This window comes from Gracilinanus agilis, chromosome 3 (genome assembly GCF_016433145.1).
Source record: "Gracilinanus agilis isolate LMUSP501 chromosome 3, AgileGrace, whole genome shotgun sequence".
In the NCBI taxonomy this organism is placed as follows: Eukaryota; Metazoa; Chordata; class Mammalia; order Didelphimorphia; family Didelphidae; genus Gracilinanus; species Gracilinanus agilis.
The window spans coordinates 492,596,303-492,606,256 of NC_058132.1; positions in this window are offsets into that span (position 1 = coordinate 492,596,303).

The window sequence follows — 9,954 nt, forward strand, 5'->3', positions numbered from 1 at the left end:
CTGGAAGAAATGCATCTTTCATCAACTGCTCATAAGTCCATTACCCCATAATATCAACTAGTGGCAAAATTAATAACTTAGGAAAGAAAGAGAGCCATACAATTATATGTGGCATAGCTGAACTCCTTCACCTGAGAGAAGTTCATGATTTCTTTTGATACTTTTTTGCTACAGTCCTAACATCCTTAAATCCTCCTTTTCCTTCTCATTGGCTAAGAAGCAAGAATTCATGGTCTTCCTGTAAGCAACTTATATGTCTCCTTGGCATTGTTAACTTGGAAAAACGCAGAACTACTGAAGTAGTCAGAAAAACCATGTCTTTAATCAGGAAAGGAACAGGTCCAATGTTTCAGCCACATCCAGAGGCCAGAGCCAAAAAAATTTTACAGGGTCTATACCCTGGGACTCTGAGGACAATATACCTGGGAGAAATCAACATGCAAGATGATAGATGGCTCTGAGGAACAAAATAATTTGGGGAACTTATAAGCCTTTTGGGGAACCCAGGTGAGGAATATAGCTGTTTGACTTTACAATGGCTACAAAGAAGTGAGGAGTCCTAGAAAGGATTATCTGGGAGACAGTGATGCTTTACAATTAATGGACTCAAAAGGGAAAGGTCCAGCCAAGGGCTGGGCTATCTTAGAAAATACTTTGACAAAAAGGGAACTAGCAGGACAAAAAAGGGCACTGAACACTGACTGAGTCTGCTAGCTCCACCTAAAGTCCTTCAAGGTTTATCTTAGTCTGAAACTTGTGAAGTTGGGATGTCCCTCCAGGAGAAATTCTCATGTGACCACTTGGGGATCTCAAGATCTCAAGATCGGGGTTTCTAGATTCCAAGTTGACAGCATTTTACCAATCCTGTTGCATACATCCCAGATACAGGAAATGGAGGAAAACTCCTCTGAGAAGCATGAAAATTCATATTCATGTCCTTATTAAGCTCCTTTTGTTCCCTACCTAAATGTGACCTTTGGGGTCAGGCTTGGAATAAGACCTGCCACTTCCTAACCCTGGAGCCTTGGGCAAGTAATTTCTCTCTCTGGGCCTCAGTCTTCTTTCTCACATGAGAGGCTTGTATAGTGTGTTAACTTGGAAATAACACACACTACTAAAGTGGTCAGAAAAACCAAGTCTTTCCTCAGGAAAGGGATAGTCCACATTTGGCCCTTTACTCAGAGCCTGGGTGCCCCACTTTTACAGGGTCTACACCCAGAGACTCTGGGGAGGTTACCCCAGAAGTGGCAGCCCCCTGGATGATGACTCTGAAGGACAAAGAACTTGGGGAACTTATATACATTTTGGAGAACCAAGGGGCAGGGAAATAGGATTGATTGGCATCACCATGGCTACCCACAAAGTGGGAGTGTTCCAGCTAGCTGACAGGCTTGGGAAAGGAAGGGGAGCCAGAGGCTGGGGTAAGGGGAATGGCCTACCTACAAGGGACACTGAAGAGGGGGCTCCCTTCCCAGGGATGGGTGTGGGGCTTCTTGGGAAAGGCTCTCTGATACACTGGCAGAAGCTACTGAGACAAAGGAGATTTTAGCATTGGATTAACATTTCTGAACCATACCTAGCCAAGTCCATTAAAAAGGTCTCTTGTTCAGTCTGAAACTGCTAGTCTGAGACTCCCTTCAAGCTGGATTCTCAAGGGAGGAGAAGCTTTGGGGTCCCCATCTTTCAAGCTGACTAAACTTGGGGTTCATCAGATCTTTCTAGGCTACAAGTCTGGCGATTGTAGATCCTAAGTGGAGAGTGGGGATGAGCTGGCCTTCCCTCCCTCTATCTTGGGGCCTGTGATCCTGTGCAGGGCTTGAAAAGACAAGGAGGATGGCTTCTGGGGGAGCCCTTCCTGGCTCTGGAGCTGGTCCTGCCATTTGGACAGAAGGATCTCACACTGCTGCTTCCATGAACTGTCTGGGAAAGTCTTGCCACACACTTAGCAACTCAGCACCAAAAGGCAAATCCCCTCAGATCCTGGTCAGTGGGAAAGTGGTGAGTTTACTTTCAAGCCCAGGCTTCTAGAGGAGGGCAAGTATAGACAAGCCCTGCAATCAGAGGGGGCAGAGGTTAGCAAACACACCCACATCAGGGAACTGGCCTAAGAATCCTTCAAAGCCCCCATAGCCTTGCTCCAATCTCAGGCTGTTACCTGGGTTTCAGCCTTCTGCGAAAAGGTTATTTAGAAGACCAGGAATGACCAGGAGAGGGAGCTTTGCCTGGCTAGTGAGGCCATCTGCTGCTCCCATCCCCCAAGTCCCTGTTCAGACCATCTCTGCAAATGTGGCTAGAGACAGTGGACCAAGAGGGCCAGGGCTTTCTCCTTTCTAATGCCTGTGGCTCTTTTCTCGCATCTGCCTGCAGACCCCACAGCCCTCCCACTCTAGATCTCACTCGGGAATCTGGCTCCGGAGACTCTCGGGAGCCTGGACACGCCCAGGGTATTTCTTTGCCCCCTCCTTTTCTGCAAGAAGGTGGGGGGGAGGAGAAGAGAATAATTTTGCGTGTCCCAAACTGTTTTATAGCCAAAAAGAGCTTGGAACTCGGGACCCCTGAACCCCCGGGATCCTTTTCTTTCATCTTGAAAGCAAGAAGACAGTGCCCTAAACTGGGCGAGCAAAAGGAAGAGTAGCACTGAGAGCAACATTTCCTACCTGGTTCCCAGGGAGGACTAAAGGAGGAGGGGGCTGGGATTAGGGGATGAGGCGGGAGGCGGAGCTCAGACTGCTGACAGGGAAGAGAGAAGGTGGGCAGGGTCAGCCCCCAAGGAGAGGGCGGAGCCGTCCAGCCCACGAACTACCAGCAGCGCAGAGGACTCTGGGAAATAGGAAGTCAGGAGCGCGCTCTGTCCAAACCTCCTTCCTCCCATTCTAAAGATTTGTGTGGCTACCAAGCTCCTGCTCCTACAACTGACTGAATGGCTAATTACTTTATGACATCCTGTGACTGGGACAGCGGGGAAAGGATCAACGATCACAGGGGGACAAGAGGCCCAAAGTGGGGAGCATCCAGAGGTAGAGGGCGTAGGTAATGGCGGGAGAAGGGATGGGAACCGCAGAGGGCATTACTTAACTCGCTTCCCCTCGGGTTAGAGCTGGCAGCCCCTGGCAGTGTGGATCCCTGTGTGTGTGTGTGTGTGTGTGTGTGTGTGTGTGTGTGTCTGTCTGTCTGTCTGTCTGTCTGTCTGTGTCTGTGTGTTTGTCTGGAGAGGTTGAAGTCTCCTCCTTGTGAGGGACTTTCCCCTTTATTGGGGGAAAGACCAGCTCCCGCGGGGGCCTCGTTGAGGCTCACTCATGGACACATTCATATCAGCCGAAAGTCGGGAGCCCCTCGCGGCTCTGGAGTTAGACAGCGCTGGATGAGGTCCGGAAAGGACCTGGGTAGGGCAGGAGCTGATCCGGGACTAGCAGCGCTCAGATGACAAGCTGTTGGCCGGCTGCGACTTTCGTTAACATGAGATACAATGTGTCCATGGGGCTGCTCTGGTCTCTGGGAGGGTTTGGCTGTAGCTGCCTGCTTCCCCTTTGGGGTCTGGTTTCCTGCTAAAACGTCCAGACTGGGGACGGAACAAGATACAATTTTCACACTCCATGGAAGGACCCAGGAATCCTACCTCCCTGCTTCTAGGACCCAGACCCCCCAGGCTCCTGCTCCCCTGCAGCGCCCCCTCCTCTTCTTTCAAATCGTCCAGCCCAATGAAAGGCAGCAGAATGGCAGGCATGATTCTAGCTCTGAGCCTCTGCTTTCCCCTGCTCATCCCTGGCAGCCTCAGACCTTTTGAAGTGTATTTAGCCTCATCCCCTTTTGTCTTGGTGGGGAGGCAGGAACATTTCTTTATCCCCACCTTAGTTGGTGACTCCCTCATTGCAATCCTTCCACTGGAATGAAAGCTCTTTGTTCCCACTTGGGCAGTCCTCTGTTTCAGGTTACCCCAAGCTCCCTCTGTTCTGGCTAAATAGGAAATACTAACCAGAGAGAGGAAACTAGAATTGAGAGGAACTGAGGAAGGCTTCTTGGAGGAGGGGAGATTCTAGTTTGGACTTTAGGGAAGCCAGAAAGGTCATTGGTGTGAGCTGGGGAGAGAGAGCATTCTGCCTGCCCATGGGGGACAGCCAGAGAAAATGCCTGTGGCCTGAGAGCAGCTAGGAAAGGGTGGGGTGCTGGGGGTGGTGAAGAGGGAGGGGGTGGGGGTTCCTGTTCATGGAACTACCAGGAGGCTAATCTGGCCAGGTTCCAGAGTATGTTTCAGGGAGGAAGGTGGAAGAAGCCTGGTAGGGTAGGAGAGGGATGGGTCCTAAAGGGCTTTGGATGCCAGACAGCACTGGGGCTTTGATCCTACAAAAAATGGAGAAGTTTACTCAGCAGTGGGGCCAATGAGAGGCCCTGCACCTTAGCAAAGTCACTTCAGGGGCTGAAATGAGGGCAGGAATGAAGAGGGAATAAGAAGACCCTCACAGAAGTGAGCTGCCAAAATCAGGAAGTCCTGGTCTGCAGATTCCCTGTCTTTCTTTGCTGGATGGGAAATCTCTCATTTTCCTTGCAGCTTACTCACACTGCCTTCTGGAGGTCACAGGTAGGCCTTATCCCAGCTTGCCCCTCCACTCCCCCCCCAAATTAGGTCACACTTTTCAAATCTACAGACTTTGACCAATGTAAGGGTTAAAAATTAAGGTTTGTGAATGGAAATTCTTGGTTCTCTTTGAGTTCACTAGTGTGAAAAGGGAATCCTTTATTCTCTTTGCCTAGTTGGAGGTAACACTTTGGTTCACAATAACTTTGAATCAACCTAAGCTTGAACTAGGTAGAGGAGCTCACAAACCACTTAATGAATTCATACCCTACCTAGTGCTAGGTGAGAAGCCAGCAAGATACTTGGAGAGTTCCACCCTTTTTTCTAACTCAGTCAGAAGAGTTCACCCCCTGAGAAACTGTGAACCCTTTCAATGAGTAGTCACTGCTCCAGGAGGTGCAAAATGGTTCCCACAAACACTGCCCCCTGAGCAGTGCTAGACTATTTGGAAGCTGTGATTGGCCCCTGTGAAGAGGGGCAGGAACAGGAAACCACCATAAAACCCACAAAATCCTTTTGGTTGGGGCAGTCTGGTGAAGATGAGGCTCCTGCAGAGTGTCTTCTGGAGATAGTCTTTTGAGGGAACTTCACTGGAGACTAGGGCTTGGATCATGGCTTCAACTTAGATTCTGTATCCTGAACTACTTTGTTGGGTGAGGGCTGACTACATTCCTAGTTTCCTAAGACACCAGCTTCCATCTTGGAGGAGGCCTTGTAGCCCTTCTTCCTGGCTGAGGACTAATATAGGTATTTTCTCTAATCTCTCTCACATTTCTCTACATTATTGTTTCCCCTCTAATTTGAAAATAAACTTCTGACTTGAGTTATAACTTTTGTGACCATGTTATTTCATATAATTTAAGTCCAAACACTAAATTTAATCTACATTTCTGGAAACCATAAAGGTTGTGACAAGTACCCTCAAATTTCCCTCACTTTTCTTAAATTTTCCTTTAATTTTCCTTGATACTGCTAATAGGCTCCTAGGGGATATTGGTTTGGGAAGCTGCGGCTTTTGTATTCCCCTAGGTAGCTGGTGCAGGAACACCCACTCAGTCACCATAGTTTGATGGTATAAGTCCCTTTCTAAATATAAAAGTGCCCAGGAAGGACGCTTATGGGTTTGTGGATGGGTAACCCTTTCAGGTCTGACCTGGGGTTGGATTATTAATATTATTGCGCTCTATTTGCCTATTATATTATTAGTATGTTAGTATAGTATATTATAATATATATTATATTATTTTAGCCCATCATCTGACTGCTTTGCTCCCTCCCCAAGGGTTGTGATGTAATGACCACTCAGAAAGGTAGTTAAATAAACATCTATAGATGCTAAATAGGGAAAGGAATAATCAGGAAAGGATTGGGGAGAGGAGACTCTGTCACTATAGCTATGATCAATAATCCCTCAGGACTGTAGGCAGTTGTTTCAGTAGGCTGGAGCTAGTGGTTTCACACTCCTCTGGTTCATCTTGGCCACCACCAAACCAGGGAGGGCAAATTACTGGGTACAGATATTGTGATTTCTCTCAGCTTCCCTGTTCTCAGTTTGTGATGTCAGCCTGCACAGCTTTTAGGAAATAATTACCCTTCACCTCCCTCTGCTTCTTCTCCTTCTCTCCTCCCAGTTACCAGCAGGGCCCAGATACCTAAATATCTAATGATGATCAAATGTCTAAATATCTAGGGAGATACAGAGAGGATCAATGGTCAAAGCTCAAAGACCTCAAGCCCTCTGAGCCTCTAGGACCAAAAGACCCCTCCTAGTTAACAGTTAGGCTATTCATATCCTCAGGCCAACTGCCTTTCCTCCTGTCCTCATGGCATCCGGGAACATTCTGATGTCTTCCAACTGTCTCCCTTGTCAATCAAGGTGAAACTCAGAGTTTGAATATAACACTAGTTGATTACTTTGTGAGAGATAAAACATTCTATAAAAAAAGGGAAGAAACTTAAAAATCATCCAGAAAAAAATCTCTCCATACTTCCTCATTATTGGAGCCAATTCAATTTCTGTCCCACACTACCCTATACAATCTTGTTCCTCCTACTCAACTCATCCATCCCCTTGCCCCATGTCTCTGTATCAGTCCCTCCCCCCTCCCCAATTAATTCCTCTGCCCACACCTCCCTCTGCCTCTCCTGCCCCTTTCAGTGGAAGAGTTCACAAGTCATTTACCAAAAGACTCCACAGACACTGGCCCCTGGACAGTGCCAGACAAATTTGGGAGCTGTGATTGGTTCCCGTGAAGTGGGGGAGAGACAGGAAGTGACATGGAAAAGGGACTTTAAAAGATGAGACTGGGAAGAATTTTCAATCATTTTGCCTTGAGGGTCAGCTTCTAGGACTTCTACTCATTCTGTGATGATGAACCTGGCTGAAGGGAGACTCTTGGAGGCAGTCACTTTGTCCTGGACTTGTCCTTGGCTCAAGCTTTCTGGACTGGAGAGCTTGTTGGGAGAGTGACCAAGCTGAAGGAGGAGGCTTGTGTTGGTGGACTTCTGGCTGAAGATGCCACCTGGACTTCCACATGGAGACGGGAATATAAGGGAGCCATTGCTGGGGCTGAGCTGGACTTCCCCAGAGGAGCACTTAGAGTGCTAGGCTACACATCTCTCTGCCTTCTTCCTACATTTCCCACTTTACTATCTCTGCCTCGTTGGAAGTAAAAGCTACTAACAGTCATTTTGACTTAAGGGCTAATATTTTATAATTGACAACAACAAACTTACTTTTATACCTCTTATATTTGTCAACCCCATTTAATTTGAACCAATTTTTAAATCTTACATACAAGATTGTAAATTCTTTCCTTTCCCCCTTTATCTTCCCCATGTTAAGAGAGTTTTCTTAATTTCTCCTTTTTTCTCTTTAAGAGGCAAGGGAGCAAAAATATTTCTGAGTGAGAGCCCCCCTGCTGTGCAGACTGTTAGTGGATGGCAGTTAGAAGGGTATGGCTGGCAGTTGGTAGGTGAGTTGCAGGCAGTTGAAAAGAAGCTTATGTGTCTGGGTTCCCTGGAGAGCAGAGCTGTCTGTCTGTCTCTGACGTGTGTGAAGAGAAAGGGGTTTAAGGAGGGGGAAGGTGATGGATGCTTATTGATTAACTTAGATAGGTAGTTAATGAGTATATTATTAGAAAGACAGAGTAGGTAGATAGGCTGCACTGAGCCGGGCCTGGTAGAAGACACTGCCCTGGAAGATAGATAGATTTTGTTTATTTAGGACTAGGATCTTAGGCATAGGTATAAGAGTTCTCTCACTTTCCTCCTTTTTAGTTCCTATCCAAACTTTCCTCAAAATAAACTAAGTGTTTTGTGTTTTACCAAACTGTTCTCCTGACTTTTGTTCAAACTTCTACCAAAAAAGTTTAACCCTTCACACCCTGCCCCCCGTGCTTTGGAGCTGATTCTCTAGCAGACCCCAAACACTGGGCTCCCTGTCTCCACTTTCCCTTCAAGGATGCCGAGTCTAAGTAATATCACAGAATCCTCCCCAGCTCCGCCTTAGACTTCAGGATGTCCTTACCTTGTTTTTCCAGCCTCAGTTGTCCAGCTGAAACACTTCTATCACTCAAGCTCTCTGACTTCCTGGCCATGACCCATGTGAAAACCATCTTGTTTCCTCGTCCCTCCATGTGCTCCCGTTACTCATACTTACTGATATCCTGCTCTCACTTTTGTCCAAGCCATCCAGCCCCGCTTCCCTGCAAGGGTTCTGAAGCCTGTTTTTTTGTCCACTCTCAGATTTCCACTCCTCATTTCCTGGCAGTTCCCTTCCAGAGCAAATTCCCCTCCCACCACACACATACCCCAACCTTCTGTAGATCAATGAGTTAGTCTGTTATCTAGCTAAAGGGTTACTTCGGGCATCTTGGTGGCATAGTGGGAAAGAGGAACTTTATACAGTGGAGTTACTTGAGCTATTTGTTGCCTCTACAGAGATCCTGGAGTCAGGGAGAATGGCCTTTGAGAGGGACAGATTTACAGCTCAGGTGAGTGTATGTCATCCACAGATTTGACCAACATCAGCCAATGAGGGAATTTCATTCATTATAAAGGATTTACTATGAAGATGGCAACACCTTCCTTAGAGATAATTTCTTCCATGAAATAGACTTGAAACAGGATGCAGTAGGAACAAGACTTTCCTGCTCTCCTACTGTATTTTCTAATGATTTCACTGGCACTTTGGTGTCTCAGACATTAATACTACCACAAAATTACTGGCCTGCTATGTTTGATTTCTCCTTCTTTAAAATGACTGACAAGGACAACCATTTCACTCAGTCTTCATTGCCTCAGGATTGTGTCTTTGTTCTCTTTCAGATGACCTATTAACACACAACACACACACACACACATGAATCCCCCTTTTGCTTTCTCTTCTTTTACTTTGTCAGTCATCAGTAGTCATAGGCTGAATAACACACCCAGATATGGACACTATTGATTTCAAATCCATTCCAGAGTGTGACTCACACAGCTGCCTCTATCCTACTGAGCTTCCTTGCCCAAAGAGTCAGAGGGGTTTGAGGTAAGACCAAAAATGGCCTAAAGACTTTCAGAAATAGGACCTTTTTTTTTAAAGAATAGCTTCAAGTATTCAAAGACCTTTAGCAATTCTATTTGTACTTTACTCAGACTTTATTCATCCTTATAACATATCCACTTCATCATGTTCAACAGAAAATTTTTTCTCCTGTATTATATATTTTTTATTTTGTTCTCTAATAATTCTGTTCAATCTAAAGCTTCTTCTCTGAGGAAGAAGTTTATGTGGACTCAAGATTAATCCTTCTCCCCATCCAGTGAGAGATTCCAAGACTAAAATGGTTACTAAAAAAAAATAGTCTCATAAAACATTGTCTTAGGGGGCAGCTAGGTAGCTCAGTAGATTGAGAACCAGACCTAGGGATGGGAGTTCCTAGGTTCAAATCTGACCTCAGACACTTCCTAGCTGTGTGACCCTGGATAATGCACTTAATCCCCACTGTCTAGCCCTTACAGTTCTTCTACCTTGGAGCCAATTCACAGTATTGACATTTGTCCATAAATGACAAGTTTCCATAGTCTAAAGCTTTTGGGTATGCATTAATATTATAGTGTTAGGGTCCAAGTGTATGATTGCCCAAGGAACAGACAGAGACAATGCAATCCAAGCAAAGGGAAGTCTTTATTTCTAGCGTGTGCTAGGGGAGCTCAGCCAAGGAGCTCCAAGGTGAGGTAATCAGGATGGAGTTTATTTATGTTTCAGGGTTTCGGTTTAATACTTATGAGAAAACAGGACTTCACTTTGAAGACAGGGTCTCGGTCTAGTGCTTACAGGGCTTTGCTTTGAAGATGAGGAAAACAGGACTTTTTCCCCAAAGATGGTGGGG